The sequence below is a fragment of the Crocodylus siamensis genome, chromosome 5 (genome assembly GCF_052110815.1).
Source record: "Crocodylus siamensis isolate JL-2025a chromosome 5, ASM5211081v1, whole genome shotgun sequence".
NCBI lineage: Eukaryota > Metazoa > Chordata > Crocodylia > Crocodylidae > Crocodylus > Crocodylus siamensis.
In genome coordinates this window covers 73819007-73837695 of record NC_143399.1, presented here as the reverse complement: position 1 = coordinate 73837695, position 18689 = coordinate 73819007, and positions in this window count along the sequence as shown.

Here is an 18689-nt window from a genome sequence, read left to right as displayed (position 1 = left end):
ACCCCCTGCCTTGGCAGGAAAAAGTACTGGGGTCAAACAACCCCAGCACGGTGTTCATCTAGCCTCCTCTTAAAGATCCCCAGGGTAGGAGCCAGCACCACTTCACTTGGAAGTTGGTTCCAGTTCCTAGCCGCCCTGACAGTGAAGTAGCACCTCCTGATGTCTAATCTGAATTTACCCTCTGCCAGCTTGTGACCGTTATTTCTAGACACTCCTGGTAGTGCTCGGGGGAACAGGGACTCCCCCAATGCCTGCTGGTCCCCTCTGACTAGTTTGTAACAGGCCACTAGATCCCCCCTCAGCCTTCTCTTGTGGAGGCTGAACACATTCAGGTCCCATAATCTCTCCTCGTAGGGCCTGCCCTGCTGCCCCGATCATGCGAGTGGCCCTCCTCTGGACCATCTCTGTGTTGTCCACATCCCTCTTGAAGTGTGGCTCCCAGAACTGGATGCAGTACTCCAACTGTGGTTTAACCAGTGTCACATAGAGGGGGAGGATCACCTCCTTGGACATGCTTGAGATGCATCTGTGGATGCATGACAAGGTATGTTTGGGCTTCCTGACTGCGTCCCCTTTTCTGCCTCTGCACTGATGAGAAGGGAGTTCCCCAGCCTGTAGGCGTGCTGCTGGTTCTTCCTCCCCAGGTGCAGCACCTTGCACTTGTCAGTGTTGAATCACATCCTGTTCTCATCCGCCCACCCTTGTAACCTGTCTAGGTCTGATTGCAGCCTATTCCTCCCGTCTAGCGTGCCCAAATCGCCCCACATCTTAGTGTCATCTGCAAATTTGAACAGGGTGCTTTTTACCCCCTCGTCCAAATCGCTGATGAAGATGTTGAACAGTGCGGGCCCGAGGACCAAGCCCTGGGGGACCCCACTGCCCACATCCCTCCAGGTCGAAAATGACCCGTCCACCACCACTCTCTGGGTGCAGCCTTCCAGCCAGTTAGTGACCCATTTGACTGTGTAGGTGTCGACACCACAGTCCCCCATTTTTTTGAATGAGAATGGGGTGAGAGACAGTGTCGAAGGCCTTCCTAAAGTCCAGAAAGACTATGTCCACTGCTACCCCTGCATCTGAGGATTTTGTGACCTGGTCTTAGAAGGCCACCAGGTTAGTCTGACAAGACCTGCCTCTAATGAACCCATGTTGGTTGTCCCTAAGCATAATCTCCCCCGCTGGCCCCTCGTGGACATGTGCCAGGATAATTCTCTCAAAAAGCTTACCCAGGATTGAGGTAAGACTGACTGGCCTATAGTTTCCTGGGTCCTCCTTCCTCCCTTTTTTGAAGATGGGAACCACATTGGTCCTCTTCCAGTCCTCTGGTACCACACCAGAGCACCACGAGTGCTCGTAAACTTGTGCCAGGGGTCCTGCAATGACCTCAGCTAATTCCCTCAGCACTCTGGGGTGGAGATCGTCAGGACCAGCTGATTTAAATATGTCCAGTCCCTCCAGAAGTTCCCTGACTAGATCCTCAGACCCTTGGCCTCCCCTGGGGCCTGAGGGGGTCCCAGTGGGGGGTCTCTGCTCAGGAAAATGGAGGCAAAGAAGTTGTTATAAGTAGGTTAGCTTTGTCGTCTGGTGTGATGACCAGATTTCCTAGTGTGTCTTGCAGGGGCCCCACGTTACCCAGTACCTTCTTTTTGCCCCCTATGTATTTAAAAAAGGACTTCTTGTTGTCCTTGAGCCAGGAAGCTAGTCCCAGTTCCATCTCCACCTTGGCCTTCCTGACTGCCCCCCTGCAGCCCCAAGCAATAGTTCTCCCTGGTGATGGCCCCTCCCTTCCATTGTGTGTATGCCTCCCTTTTAGCTAGGATGCGTTTGGTGAGCTATGGGGGCTTTTGCGCCCTCCTGCCCCTTTTGATCCGTGTTTGGGCTTGGAGGATTGTCTTAAGAAGAAACCACTCTTCTTGGACACCTGGCTCCCCTCCCCTCCCCTCCGGGACCTCAGTGCCTCCCCGACTATTCTCCTTAGTCCATTGAAGTCTGTCCTCCTGAAATCTAGGGCTGCTGCCTTGCTGCAGGCCTTTGCCACCTTGCACTGGATGGTGAATTCCAGCAGGCGATGATTACTGATTTTACTGTCACCCAGGTGGTCGAGCACCCACAGCCCCCTCACCAGGTCATCGCCTGTGACCAACACCAGGTCCAACAGGGCATCTCCCCTGGTGGGGCTGTGCACCTCCTGGGTTAGATGGAGGTCCTGCATTTTGGCTAGGAACTTACGTGAACAGTCAGACCTGGCTGATTGCTCTTCCCAGCAGATGTCTGGAAAGTTCAGGTCACCCATGATGACCATATCCTTTAACCTAACTACCTCCGTGAGCTGACTTAAGAATTCCTGGTCTAGCTCTTCCCCTTGGTTGGGTGGTCTGTAGTAGAACCCCACCGTTAAGTCCCTTTCCCCTCGACTACTTTGTATTCTAACCCAGAGCACTTCAGTGTGCCCCTCCTCTGACCCTGTGCTACTTGATGATGTGTATTCCTTCTTAATGTAGAGCGCCACACCCCTCGCCTTTCCTCCCTGTCTTGTCCCTCCTGTACAGCCTATAGCCCTTGATATTCACAGCCCAGTCGTGCATTGGGTCCCACCACATTTCTGTGAGCCTTGCTATGTCTGGGTTGGTGTCAGCTAGCAGGAGGGTAAGTTCCTCCTGCTTGTTTCCCATACTATGAGCGTTTGTGTAGAGGCATTTGAGGCCTCCTGAAAATGTGTGCACTGGCCCCCTAATCTCACCATTGCCCTGGCCCCTGTTGCTTACCCGGGTATTTGTTCTGCTTGTCGGTCTAGGCTAGACTGTACTTGTGGGTGCCACTTGGTTTAGTGGTCCAAGTGACTTGGACAAGAGGGTTGAAAGCACATTGTCCAAGTTTGCTGATGACACTAAGATGTGGGGCGAGGTGGGCACACTTGAAGGGAGAGAGAGGCTGCAACTAGATTTAGACAGACTACAAAAGTGGGCAGATGAGAATAGGATGGGGTTCAATATAGATAAATGCAGGGTACTGCACCTTGGGAGAAGGAATCCACAGCATACATACAAGCTGGGGAGTTCCCCTCCTGAAAGCACAGAGATGGAACAGGATCTTGGAGTCATTATTGACTCCAAGATGAACATGAGCCGCCAATGCCAGATCGCAGCCAGCAAGGCGAGCCATACCTTGTCATGCATTCAAAGATGCATCTCAAGCCAGTCCAGTGAGGTGATACTCCCCCTTCTATGCGACATTGGTCAGGCCGCAATTGGAGTACTGCGTCCAGTACTAGGCGCCACACTTTAAAAAGTATGTGGCCAGCCTGGAGAGAGTTCAGAGGAGGGCCACCTGTTTGGTGAGTGGGCAGCAGGACAGGCCCTCTGAGGAGAGACTGAGGGCCCTGAACCTGTTCAGCCTCAGCAAGAGGAGGCTGAGGGGGGACCTAGTGGCTGCCTACAAACTCATCAGGGGAGATCATCAGTATATAGGAAGAGACCTTTTCTCCCCAGCACCAGCTGGGGTGTTTAGGAACAATGGTAATAAGCTGATGGGGAATAGGTTTAGGTTAGAGATCAGAAGGCAATACTTTACAGTTGGGGTGGCCAGAATCTGGAACCAACTTCCTAGGGAAGTGGTCCTCGCCCCTACCTTGGGTAAATAAAAAAAAAAGAGGTTGGATGATCACCTGTCTGGGGTCTTGTGAACCCAGCATTCATTCCTGCCTGTGGCAGGGGGGTCAGGCTAGATGATCTGTTCAGGTCCCTCCTGACCCTAGCTACTATGAAACTATGAAAGTGGCCCTCCAGCTGAAATAACTGCCCACCCCTGCCCTAAGGAAAAAACCCTATGGCTGGCCAGGGCACCACTGGACCAGAAGGATCAGGGTTTAAGTACTTTATAAGCCCAGAGTCTGAACCAGAAAGGCAGTCTGGCCGTTCAAGTCGCAAAGAGCTTTTAGTTGGGAAGGCTGCAAGAGAATGGCCAGCTGACTCCAAGCATGCCCTGGGAATGCAAGTAAGGCACTGAAGGCTTGCTACCAGGGGGATATGATCCAGGGCAGGGGAGAAGTCTGCAGGCTTGGAGTCTGTGTTATAGCCATAGGGTTTAGTCCTTTGTTATAGTTTATACTAGCAGTTTAGGTTTTTTACGATCAGGGATGGTACAGAGGTCCCGATAGTGCCTGACAAGAGTGTCTTGAGCCATGGTATGGGCTTGAGATATAGATCAGGTTTGAATCTTATAGGGTGGTAGCCTATGGAAGGGCTGTACTAAGCATGGCTCAAGCCAGACTGGGCTAGGGGGGCCCAGTGCCCAGGCAGGGTGGAGACTGGTCCAAGGGGCCAGGACTAAACAATCTAGATAAGAGCTGGTACTCAGAAGCCAAGTCCAGCACAGTAGTCCTAGCTAGAGAAAAAGGGCATAGGCTGAGAAGGTCAAAGCCCTGACAAAGGAGTGATTGTATAGTAACACCAGCGAGGCATGGGCATGACTGTAGAGGAGGTCAGATGCTGTGAATAGCCCTTATGGCTACAAGCACCCTGGGAAGAATGGGCAGGCCAGGAGGACCCACTTAGCCTAACAGAAGCAGAATGGAGACCAGCAGAGTCTGGGAGAGACCTGCTGGTGGCTACAAGAACTGGGGCTAGATCAAGGACCCTCAGACAGCCTCTCTTTTGGTCAAATACATCAAGGTGTGGCAGGTGAGTAAGAAGGGGAGGGCTTCCTAGAGCTGGAGCAGAGCAAGGGTTGCATGGTCACTGGAGGTGCCACGGCTGCCCCTGGAACATGAACCTTGCTACAACCCTTTAAAATCCAATGGCTTACCCACATCAGGGCCACTGACTTTGTTAGTCTTTCCAGACATGCCTCCAACCTAGGAAAACAGCTCTGATGGGGAAAATGGACTTCCCAGGAGGTCCAATGTTGAGCCCAGGAACAAAGCAGAAACTGAATTGGGAGAGGAGTCCTTTGGACTCAGTCTTAGTGGGAATGTCACAGGGTCCAGAAGGCCTCTCTGGTTGAAGTTACTCATGTTTTCTTGCTAGAAATGACATTGGGGGAAACTTCAATCTCATGGTCAAACTCTTTGTAAACCAGGTGTCATTGACAATAGCACAATTTTTAAAACATTAAATGATTTTCTTACCTGATGTTGATTTTACTTTTTCTTAAGGCAAGTCAGACCAATGCAAATTACAATTACAGAGCAAAAGGATAAAAAACAACCTGCACCATCAGATAGCAAGTCCCCAAAGCAGCTAAGAATCTTCCCCTGTCCCTACTCTCAGCATGTCCTCCATGCTCGGCAGCACCTCCCCTCTTTCCTTATACCTCTGGGTGCACTCCCACTATTGCTGCCATGTCTAGCTGACCCAGGGGCACCAGAGCCACTCCTGTCTCACTCTAGCTGGTGGCAGTGGGTGAGTACCCAGTCCCTGCCCAGTCCCCCTAGAAGTTCTCTGACAGCCGAAGAGCAAGCATATAGAGAAGGAACCCACTTGCCCATGCTGCCATACCCAGCAGAATTGAGCTCCTTACAGACATTTCCTTTTAATCCTAGCTGGAGTAGGGTAGGAACAGACAGGAAAGCAGCAGCAGTGGATGAGTCTTCCCTACCTGCACCCAGAAGCATAAGCAGAGAGGGTGAGAGAAAGAAGGGGAGGTACTGCTGAGCAAAGAGGGGAAGGGAGGAGGTGCCCAGAAGAGGAAGGGAGATTGTTACCTAATTCAGAGACAAAGTCCCCAGATGATGCTCCCATGGTGTGTTCTGTCCACTCTAGTTGTGGGGAAAAAGAGGAGGCTGAGAGCAATGAGTCAGAGAAGCATGCACCACTGCAACACTGGTTGCTGTTCCTGCATCCTTTTTTTCCACATCTAAGCTCTGCCTATGTATATAATAAATATTTTCAGTAATTACAGGCCATTTTTTTCCTTGTTCCAAAGAAAATATGGATTTGAGCAAGCTGATTCTAGACAAGAAGATTCTTATGGATATTACTGTTCTCATCGTCATTGCCTTTGCCATCGGGATTGCCTATCTTGTTTGCCATCGTAACGGTATGACAATACTATTTCTCTACTTCCCACCATGCTTCAGGTTCATCATACAGATGTGAAACCTGCAGCCTTCATCTGATCCTTAATAACACTGGCATCAATGTGAATTTTGCTAAATTGGTGTTGCAGATTTTGATTTGCAGCTAGCCATCTGTACAAATAATTATTCTAGATGGATCTGAGGATTTGGATCCAGTGTGAGATAACATTTCCCTGTTGCTCCCCTTCCACAAACAGAAAAACTATTTTTGGATCTGATGTTTTCGTTCAAAAGTAGACAAGCTATGGAAACCTGGCCCTGCATATAGGTTCCTGATACATATCTTTTTAAACTGCCTACCTCTAGGTTAGTCTATGCTGAATGTTACAGGATTCTAAGTAGTGACCAGTTGCTAAAATATTTCTATCCCTCTGTCTTTTTCATATGTTTTCTGTGTTCCACAGTGAACAATGAACACAGCTGCGGGGCATGCAGGAAGGTTTGGCATTCAAATACAGGGAATACAGCACATGAGGAGGGAGGAGGGGAGGTTCTCAGCTGCCCCCTTTGCCTACCATGGCACTGACCACCTGACCCATTAGTGCCTTCCTTGTAAACTCTTTCCTTCCAGTGGTTGCTCCAGGAGGAGAGTTAAGGTTTGTACCTGTGTTGGCAAGAATATGAATATTGTATTCCTGATTTTAAATTAAAATTGTGTCACTGTAACAATGTAGCTTAATTAGTCTGCATCTTCTGCAAGACCAGAAGGCACCAGTAGGCCAGCTTATTTTTTCTTTTGAATGTTCTGGAGCATGTAACAATAATTACAATAATGTACATGTAAGGAAAAAAGATGACAGTGTTCTTTATTTTTATGAGCACCCAGGAGTTTTGTAGATACTGAATAATGTAGCATATATATTTTTCCTTGTTAAATATAGAAAATAATCTAAAACATATATAACATTCATTGTGAGTAAGTAACAGGGATTCTTTCATCTTATTAAACAGAAAACATAACTATGTCTAAAGTGCAACAAGTTGAAATCATTCTTCTGGGCACAGTCATCATTTTACTCTTCATACTCATCATCATTGGGAGTATCTTTCTCACTCAGCATTGCTCAGGTATGCAAGATTTTTATACTTTCTCACACACATTTGTGGATAGCTGAGCAAATGCTTAGAATCAGTTCTGAGTACACAGAGGCAATGTTGTTTCTGGAAATCAGCATTTGACTCCATGAGCTTTCTTCACAGAGTTTTCATGAAGTATCTCATGCATACAGATTTATACAGGACATTTCTTGACTTTTTCCCACCCCTTAAAATTTCCTATTGGAGATGCTGTGGAAATAGCAAACTCAGTTACTGTTGGTCACTGTAAGGCATCTTTTAAATGCTCTCACATTTTTAGATATACTCTGCTATAAGCTCATTTCATACTCTCCACAGATATACTTGTAAAACTTTTCCAGCGTAACATTATTTTATTATTCTAAAGCAGACATTAAAATAATAATAATAATAATCAACAGTATTTTTAATTTCTAACTGTAATGTCCAGCTGGTCTCAATTCATGTAAGACATCTGGGTATAGGAACTGCAGGTCTATCACAGGTAACCCTATCCCACTATCTCAGCTTGGAAATTGACATGATGCATGACAGCAAGTTAACTGAATCCTTAGACTATGATCTTCTTGCAGTTGTTTATGTCATAGCTCATCCTTTCACTTGCCTTTGTTAAACTGCAAGGGATTATGCGTGAGCAGACCCCAGTACACAGTTAGGCTGATTAAAAAGGGTGAGATCTATGGGTGCAAGAGTACAGCTCATGTGGATCCAAAAGAAGGATAATGGCTGTTTCGAATGTCACGTGCTTTTACTACTGAAATGTCTGTTATTCCTTTGTAGATTTGCCCCAGGCTGCAATGGGTAAGTCAGGTTGTGATTGTAAACTCTTTCCTTCTAACTCTGGATATCTCTTGGCTGGAAATTGTTGCTCTCCATCAGACACCAATTTCTCTCTCTCTTTCTCTACTTATCCTTCCAGAATATCTATCACTCAGTGGGCTTTTCATTGCCCTTCCTTCCCTTAACCAACACAAGTCAAACTAAAATTAGCTTGGTTTAAATGATAGCTATCCAGCTTCTGAGTATTGGGAGGCTGCATGCCCTGCAGACTGCAGAACCCAGGCCACACACCATGGGGGTGGCCCACCCAGGGTCCACATGCTGTACAGGCAGCCTACCCTCCTTCTCACCATGTGTGCATCACGAACAGGCCAGATCTTTTGGCCATGCACGCAGCCCAGTTCCTCTTAAATCACATGTACACACATCTCAGGTCCCCCCCCCCACCCCGCCACATGTGCAGCCTGGCTCTCCTCCTCCCAGCTATGCACAGAGCATGAGCCACAGAGATCCCTTTCCAGGCCCCGTTGCACCACGCTGCCCTATGCCCAGAAGCAGAAAGAGAGATGGTGAGTCCAGGGACACAGGCTGCTATAGCAGTGGCACAGTGGTCAGGTGGGAACCCACAGGCCTCATGTTAGGCCCTCATAGGCCACATAAGGACAACAGACCACCAACTGGACAGCCCTGATTTAAATCAAAATAAAAACAGCTGTGCAATCCCTTGCACTGCTGTAACTACAGGTTTGCCACCTTTTCTTAAAGGGGCACAGAGTCAGTTTGATCTTCATATGATATGTTGCCTCACCCCTCCACCCTCATGATGTCCTATATTATGACACAGGTAGTTAAATAACTTAGCTCTGAGGCTCTCCATCTACAGTTAAAGGCACCCAAGATGGTATGTGAGCTTGGAACTCCACTTGACCTTTAATTCACATCAATTTTATTAAACGGTGGTCCAGAACCAATGAAGTTTGGGCACCAGGGCTACAATTTGTAACCTATGATCACTGCTAATATCTACCAATACTTTTTTCTTTCCTTTTTCTATTTGGCAAAAGTATACATGAAGTATGATAACTGCTATATCTTATAAACTTGAACATTTTTTGGAGTAGGAACAGCTTCTTACTATGTGCTTGTATTGTACTTTGCACAATGCAGTCCTAGGTAGGGGGGCTTAACTCATAACAACAATTGTTACAATAAGTATTGTTCCCTTTTTTTTGCCTTGACAGTTAAGTGTTCCTACATTCTTTCAGCTATTATTAATTGTAATTATGGGTTAAGCTAACTCCAACAAGTAAGAGCTATTAAGTAAGATTGTACGCATAATAGATTTTTGGCCAAACCAAAGAAACTGGGAAACAATTTGATTCAGGTCAAAGCCAAAACCGTAAATTTCCATGGTTTGTTTGAGTTTTTTTGGTGAAATGGGGGGCAAAAATCCAATTTGGGCCAATCTGAAACATTTTATTCAACTCAAATTAAAAATGTTCTGGTTTTTTTTCCTTTTATTCCAAACCACTGAACCATTTTAACTCTTTTAGTTCCATTTTTAAATAAATCAATTTAAAAAAGACCTAAAATTGAATGATTAAAAATGCAATATAAAATGCTCAGTGTTTCTGAAATGAAACAATTTAAACATGTAAAAATGAAATGTTCTGACATTTTAAAATTTCCCTTCTTCCTCAGCTTAAATTGTCTGGTGAACTGTTGTTTCCCATGAATACTTCTTTTCTCATGAAAAATGCTTGCTAAAAAATCACATAGATCTACCACTTCACAGTATTCTCTAATAAGAAAATACATTTCTAAATCAGGATAAACATGATCCTCACTAACTGGAAGATCTTTTTTCTTGTTCCACAGGAAACGTGGACATGCCAACTCTGGCACTGGTATTCAAAGTTCTCCTTGGCATTGCAGCTGTTTTCATTCCCATCTTCATTGCATTATTTACTTATCGTTTATACTTAGGTATGCAAATCTATCCCTACCATGTTAATTAATATTTATGAGCACAGAAAAGACTGAGGACTAAATCCGAGTTTACTATCACTCACCCCAGTGGTATGTCTGTAGCCATGTGACTGCAGTTTTAGTTACTTATGTGTATTTTGGATTCAGGCACCCTGGTGGTAAGAGCACATTGTTGAGAGGTGGAAAAAGGAAATTCTTCCAGAGAGGGACTTAGCGTGCTTCTACATGTAACACTACATTGCTGTAGCAACACACTACTGTGACGTAGTGACCACGTGCTTCTACGTGACCAGTAGCTACTTCACCATAGCAGCACACTCCGCCATCATAGTGCACCACTATGGCAAGAATGACTAAAAAAAACCATACGCCTAGCATACGGCAAAGTATGGGCTGCTATTGCGCCATGGTTTAGTACTTCAAACAAGAAGTCACCATACACGCATGTGTACTTGCGCAGGGCCCAGGCTGGCAGCAGGGGCAAGTTACAAGCTGGTGCTGAGTGCAGGGAAAAGCAGCCCCTCCCCGGCCCCATGGCCGGTGCTGTGAGCTGCAGCCACTCACAACCCACGTGGAGCTCCCTGCTCAGGACAGCCCCATGTGGACTGTGAGCAGCTGCAGCAAGGAGCACTGCCACGGGGCGGGGGAGGGGCCACTTTTCCCCCACACAGCACCAGCTTGTTCCCTGCCCGCAGTCCTTCCCTGCCCTTCTCCACCTACTCCTTACCTGAGTTTCCCAGGCTGGTGCAGCTGCAAGGAGCATGATCCCAGGCCACAAGCCCCTCCTGGCAGGGAGATATGTGGGGCCAGGAGCAAGGTACAGTGTACCTCAGTGAGAGATCCTTTGTTCAGTTCTACTCCAAGCTGGATAGGAGCTTTCCTAGCATTGTTTATCTATTGCTATCCAATAACTATTAAATTCCAGAAACGGTGGGTCCAAGGTAGGAGGATATCCAGAGAGGCCTCTAAGCAATGCTGAGCCTGTGGCCTGGTGGTTAAGCACTGTGCTAGTAATTGAGAAAGACCAATTTTAATCTAATGAGAGTGAGGGTGGTTTAAAAGCCAGGTCTCTTGCTTCCTTTGCTCTGGCTAAGAAGTGGGTAAAAGCTTCTCTTTTACCATCAGCACCACCACCTTACTTCTAACAGGTGTTCATAGAAGGCAATGCTATTTCACTGAAGGGCAAAACAGCATCCTACATTTTGCATAGCTGCCAAAATCTCTAACTAGGTACCTGTATATATGCCATTTAGATGTGTAAAAAGAAATAGAATGTATCCCTTTAAGATCTCACATCAAGGCATAACTTAAGTCTAGATCAGGATTCAGTAACATGTTTGGACAGAGTGCCAAAAACCCCTTAAGCCTCAACTTGTAAGTTGTTGGTGTGCCAGGGACGGATGGCAGGGTAATTGTGAGGGGCCCAATCCTTGTTGTGGCAACACAGCCCCACCTTCTTCCCTGCACACAAGGAGCACACGTACATTTGTCACCAACAATGAACCCGGCCAGGGCTCCATGAACCCCAGTGCAGCTGCTTGCAGCCTCCCTGCTGCCTGCTGTGAGGAGCCTGGGATCCATGCCCAGTGGCAGGGGCCTGCCCAGAACCTGGGCCAGCTTTGGCATTCTGAGCAAAATGTCTTCATGTGCTATGCTTTGGCACACGTACCAGGGGTTGCTGTCCCCTGCTCTGGATGATGTTTTTTTTCTTTGTATCAACATTTCCTTTCATTAAATTAAAAGAAAAGAGATTGCAGAGATTTAAAATCCTAGACTATGCCATGGAATGGATTCCCTTTCTCTGAAAGATGAACTCTATTTGCATAATATTGAATGCCTGTTTAATAAAAAAAAAAGAGCTAAACCCTATCCTACTACAAAAATAGTGCATGTTTCAGGCTGTAATTTTAAGTAGTGGGTACTGATAAACTAGTTTATATGATTTTCATATGTTATCTTTAACTTCCATTTTAGAAAAGAAAAGTAAAGAACCTGGAAAAGGTAGGGTTGTTTCATGATACTTTTTGTCAAGTGTTTGTATTCCCATACCAAGTCTAACTTACTTTGATGTATATCATTTTATGTCTTCGTGCATAAGAGCTAGGAAATGTCTGTTCAGCCTGTTCAGCTTTACTTCACTGGCCAAGTATGAAGAGACCATTTTTAATTTATTGCATTGTTCTTTAAAAAGGATTCCTTCCTCTCCAGATGAACAAGACAGATATGCGCTGGAGATGAATTGGGACTATGTAGGGAAATGAAAGATTGCTTTCTATAGGACTCCTGCCTCATTTTTTGCAGAAGTTAGATGCTGTGTAGTGAATGAAGCAGGGATTGCAGGAAAATAAGAGATGGTTTCACAGTTAAGGCAAATAAATGCTGTCCTGGAGAAATGTATTCTATGCCTTTATTTGCTACCAAGCTCCCTGAGATTCTGGGAAAATCACAGAAACCATACTTTTCACAAGGCAGCCAGTCACTGTGTGCTCCTCACTTTTGGGGTCCCTGATTTGAGACCTGGGCTTCTGATTTATGGAAGTGCTCAATCAAAGAAAGTTGTGCTCTGCATGTATATGAGTCCGTCATACTGAGCATCTTTGTCAACAAAAATTGCACCACCAAAATTAGTGGCAATCTTTTAGGCCCTGACCTTTGTGCTCCAGGTCCTCAGTTAATGGCTGTTCTCTCAGGAAACTTGCTGCATCTACACATACAATTAATCAGAAGCACTAAACTCTAGAGCAGATTGAGCCAGAGTAAACTATGGCTGGGCACAGCAGCAGTTTGAGTTGAAGTGGAGCAGTTTACACCAGGGCCACTCAGTCTTTGGCTCTGGGTGGTGGCGTTGCACAGCAGAGGGGCTGGCTGGAGCACAAGGGTAATAAAAGTGTGGAGTTGTATGGCTGGGCAGCAGGCAGGAGTCCGGCTCCCAGCTGGCTGGACTGACTGAGCACAATTTACACCTGAGATCAGTGTCTACATGTGCATTTAAGTGCAGTAAATTATCTCATCATAAAATACTACTGTCATTGACATTACTAGCTTACTGCAGTGTAAATTAGTATACTGTGGCCTAATACCATTTCACATGTAGATGGCAATGCTTTACTCTGAAGTCAGTTAGTCTACTCTGCAGCAAAGCACATGTGTAGACACAGCCCCTGAGAACCGAATGAACCAGGGCTTGTGTGGACAAAACAGTGTATGATCATGTAACTCTGATATCATGCTGCACATGTATGAGAGAACGGACACTGGGTTGTACAAGCACTGTATCAGGTCAGGAATGGGGACCTGGGTGTTACTATAGATAGCTCAATGAGCCTCTGCTCAAGAGAACTGAGGCCAACAATACACAAAAGTGTATTACATGGAGTGTGTCTACAAGTGTGCTTTAATGCACATTAGCTTATTTTAATGTGCATTAAAGCATCACAATAAAATGCTTTTACACCAATGTGCATTAAAATAGGCAAATACACATTTTTCTAGTACTTCACAATGTAGGATGTCTATACAAGAGCATAGAGGCTACTCCAGTGAGCTGGAATTCCAGTGCATTGGAGCAGACTTGATTAATCAAGCCTGCTTGAGCTGGCAACTGAATGAGCTCATTGAACAAGCTTTAGTTCAAGTGCCCCCACCACCATTTTGAAGCATGACGGTGCTGATCCACGAGATTATGGTGGTGCTTTAATTAGAGTGTCTCTTAGAGTTACTCTAATTAAAGCATCACTCCCCCACCCCACTCCTGGAGCACATGTAGAAGTGCCCAGAGGTAGTACATTTAATGTATATTACCTAAAGCATATTAATGAATGTGTAGAAATGCCCTGTGAAAGAAACAGACTAGAGAACAAAGCAGATGGCATAAGTGATTCACCCTCATCTAGATGGTATCTGCAGTACTGGTCACCTAGGCTCAAAAAAAGATGTATACAAGTTTCAGAGCAAGAAGAAGGATCAAGAGAAATCCAGCAGGGCTTAGGTGTTATCAGCACTTTCAGGAGCAAGACAACGTTGGGTATGCCCAGAAGCAGGTGCCTGGGAAACTTACTGGTGGCAACACTGGTGCCTATGGGCTTCTGGAGCCTCCAGAAATAGGCCGCAGGTAAGCAGAAACATTGAGGACTTGCTGTTTAGACCTATGCACCTGCCAAGACAAAGACACACCCAGTTCCCTTTCTGGCTCTAGCTCTTTTCATGTTAATTGCCCCCAAAGTTCTGTATGTACATATGGTTATCCAGGGCCTTCCTTTTAAAGATTAATGGTAAATAAAACATCCATAATGTTTTCATTAGTAAAATATTCAAGATCTCAGATAATTTTACTTGTTAATTAACATTAGCTCTCTTCCTTTATTTCTATTTCATTTATCGTAGAAGTCAGCTGTGACCATGTAAAACTGAATGACAGCAAGTACAAATCTATTTTCTAAATGGCTTAAATATTCAGCACCTTGCAGGCTGGGAAGTCAGGGAGTTCTCTGCTGCAGTCCTTTCTTCAGCTACGTTTATGCCCAAAAGACATAAGTATTGCATTCCCATATCCTTTACATCCCACCTGCAGTTTATCTTTTAGAAATCCTCTCTTAGCTCAGCCACAGTGTTTGCAACCTCACAATATCCACATAACCTCAGAATCTCTATTTTCAAAGTATCTCATACAAATCAGCTGACACGTAACCCTCCCACCCATTGACTTTCCCTACCTTCTGAACTGTATTTCACCTTTACACTCTAAGGCCCCACTCTGGACATTAAATTTATCACAGGTTAATTTTTTTAGTGCGCCAGACAGTCAGGCAAGTTATCCTATGATAAAAATGGCAAATCTGCAACACAATTTATAAATCCAACTCAGAGAAGTTTTTTGTTAAATCAGCAACTTCTTTCTGATGCAGTCCCACAACAATTTTAACACCTGGCATGTCACTTAGTTTAAAGGGCATGTGAGGAGCCTGGGTTCTGGAGCTGCTCCCTGGTTCTGGGATGCCCCCTGCATTTCAAATTTGCAGGCAAATTAAACAGTGACTCCCCCATGCTCAGCTGCCCACATATCCATTTAAAGTTCCCAGCATACAAGGAGTCTAGCACCAGGAAGTTGCTCCCCAATGCAAGGCTCCATGCATGCATAGACCTTTAAAACACATTCATGCAGCCCAGCTACTTGTGCACCCTTTAAAACTTGCCAGTGGGTGCGTCTACATAAGCATTAGATCCCAAAACAGTTTACTCACAAGTAAACTATTTGTGAGTAAACACCCCTGGGCAGTCATCTGCATGTGCAGGGCAGCAGAAGCAGATTTGGCACAATAGACTAATTCGACTGAGCATTGGCACGGCAGGCAAAACCCATGCTAATGTGCTAATCCAATGTGGAATTAGTCTGTTGTGCAGTAACATCACCTAAAATGCATGTGCCAGTGCTCCTGCACAGTAGCATTGCTTACTGTAGTTAGCACCTATAGTTACAGGTACTAAACTAAATACGCAGTAACCACTGCACATTAATACACATGTAGATATGCCCCAGTATGTACCAAACCCCACAACAGAGCACTGAAGGACAGAACTGGGCATACACTCAGCCTTGATGCATCTTGCCCCATTTCTGGGAGCTGGTGTATGTGGGGAGTAGACACACCTAGGCAGTCATTCACATCACTCCAGTCAGGTAAATCTGCAGAGAAAATGTACACAGATAGTTTTCTTCTGACAAAGCAGAACAAATGTATCTGCTGAAACATAAGTGTTCATTGTTTCAAAGAAAAGTGAGGTAGAGGGCCTCCAGTTATTATATGTCAGTACTTGCTCCTCTGGGCTTCACACTAAAATACAGGGCTTTTAATGTATTTGTTCTCACTTCTGACAACTTATAATGGCTAAACTGAAATATTTTTTCCCCATTTGTACTGAGAAAACCCTGTTTTTCTTTCTTTCCTTGTGTTTTAGGGGAGGAGCATGAGTTGTGCAAAAAGAGCATTATAAGCAAGCATGACACTGAGGAGTGACATGGAGCTCCTTCATTTTCTTCCTCCTGCAAACATTTCTACATGTAAGGAAGTTGTTACCCATTACAGTTTTCACATACTAACAATGTTAGGCAGTATTAATGTTAGCATGTGTTGTAAGCTGTTGCGCATTAAGGGTTCATACCCTTTCTAGTACTAGTGAACAGCTCTGACTTGCCATTAGAGGTATCCCAAGTAGGGGTGTGGCTTGGAGCTGCCAAGTCTGCCTCATAGCTGCCTGGCTCTCTGGCAGCTTCCTGATCACCCTCTTGTCCCCAAAGCTTGCCAATGGCTCCCTTCGCACCTTCCCTCTCCTACCTATGGCTCCACACTCACCAACAGCTGCTGGGTCTCTGTCAGTGCATGGCAATAGAATTCTGGATGATAGATCATCCACATAAAGGGGGAGGAGGGGAGAAACTGGGAGTAGTGCATGCTGGGGTACTGGTGGACCGAAAATTGCTGGTACTGGTCCCATGGAGTAGACCGATACTGCAACACAAGCTGCCTTACACCAGACAGAGATAATCCTCACCCGAAGAGGCATAAGTCTGAGATGTTCAAAAGGTACTTTTGTTCCTCTTGTTCTGCCTTAAAAGGTAGACATTTGTTTTAAGAGCACTTAGCATGTAGGAAAGGTAACATCTAACAATACCCTGGCTGATTGATGGTGGTAGGAAGGAGACAGAGAAACTGGGGTGTCCTACTCCCATTGATCCTGCTTTTTTCTTACTTTCTTGTTTGCCAAGATGGAGATCCACTCAAGATTCCCAGTCATATGAGAAGGAACATTTCTGATGATTTTATATAATGTCTGCTTGCAGCTTGTAAGAATATCTGTCTCAAATATTCAGTTCCCTGATAAATCTTACCTCTAAAAAATACTGCCCCCTCATATGCATGCCACATAACATGTAAGCTACCACTGCATATCTTCATGCTGTTCTTGTTTTAAGCACCTGGATAAATATCTTCCATAGCTATCTTTTTACTGGTTTAATATTTGTCCCACATCTTTCAAATGAAGTCTTTTTTATGTCCTCCCCAAATAAGCTGTATGCTTAGTGCCTTTGCACTCTCTGAGGGATAAGCTTATCCTACTGTAGCTTTTGCTTTCCCTGGAATATTGGGCACATGGATAATTGCCATGGATCAGCTGATGTACTGTCCCTGCCCACTTTCAACTCACTGTAATGTGCTTGTTTAACCATACTCTTGATCAATTACATTGTCTCTCATTACATTTTTAAGCTGCTGAGTTCAGACCTCTTATAATCATAACAAAAACATCAGCAGGTGACAAATGATTTATACGAATTACTGTTTTATATCATCCATCTCTATTTCTTGTGCTATAACCCTGTCACCACAAGATGGAAGGAACCAATCCATAAAGATGCCTAGGCACCTACATTCCCATTAATTTCAGTAGAAGAAAGGTGAATTCAAAAAGAGTTTAGGTGCCTAAATATTCCTTTGCATCTTGCCTTGATGTGTGGCAAAGTATAATTTGTACTTGATTTTTCTGGCAAGGGTTAACAATAAAATAAATAACATTTGTATTGATTAATTTGCCCGTGTTCATTTCAGTGGTCTTTAATGGCAAAGAATAGGGTTCACTGGGCTAGAAAATAGGGCTTTTATATATTCAAATATTTTACAGCCAGAAAATTTCATCAAGTTCCCCTGTATCGATCCCAGATAAGTTGTGTTTGACTACCATCTTCAAGACAAGGCAACCCCCTCTGGACCTAGATGCATCAAGTGATAGGGCATTGTATCCACCCTGTCCTGAGGGATCTTGTTCTGGTGGTTAGTTGCTCTCACAGTGTTAAAAATGCATGCCTTATCCTTAATTGGAATTTATTTAGCTTCAACTTCCAGCTGCAGCCTTTTGTCCACCAGCTTCCAACTTGCTACCTCAAAGAGCCCCTTAGCACTGTAGCAGGACCTGGCCCCAGGGGTGGCCACAACACCCTTTGGGGGCCAAGCAATTCCTGCCCCACTCCAGCTCCTCAGGGTACCCTTCCTTTTCCCTTGCCTGCCACACCTTGATGAATATTATAGTGTTTCAGGAGGCTACCCCCAGAGTCCAAGAGGGAAACATCAGCCAGCTGGTACTTCCCATGCCTAGCTACCCCTAGTCTTGCCCCTGAGGCACTAAGTTGTGGCCCTCCTGGCTCCGTAAGTGCCTCAGGGCCCTAGTTGCCTTATGGGCTGTATTCATGGCCTCCATCCTCCCCTGTAGCTACACCCATGCCTGGCAGGGCTTACTTTGAGTTCATCTGCTGGGCCCTCCTACCCTGTTCGTCACACAATCCACTCAGCCTGCCAGGCACCTGGCCCTGGCAAGGCTTTCCTTTCTACCTAGACCCCTGGCCTTGGTTCAGTTTCTACTCATCTTGGGCTTTAGCCCATGAACAACTGGTGCCTCCCCAGACTGGGGGGGCACCATTTGTAGACAGCAGCACTGGCAGTGAGCAGGGACCACCCACAGACACTGGCGGCAGAGCTGGTAGCAGAGGGTGCGGGGGAAGGAGTGGCAAGTGGGGACCATCCACAGATGTTGGCAGCAAGTGGGAACTGCCCACAGACGCTGCCACTGGTGGCAGGGGGGAGGTGTTGAGTGGCAAGAAGGGACTGCCTGCAGATGCCAACAGCGGTGTCGGCCACCAATCTCAAGGGGGCACATGCCCCCCACAACCTTCCTACACGCTGCCTATGCTTCAGCCCCTTTCCCCAGACTTTAGACT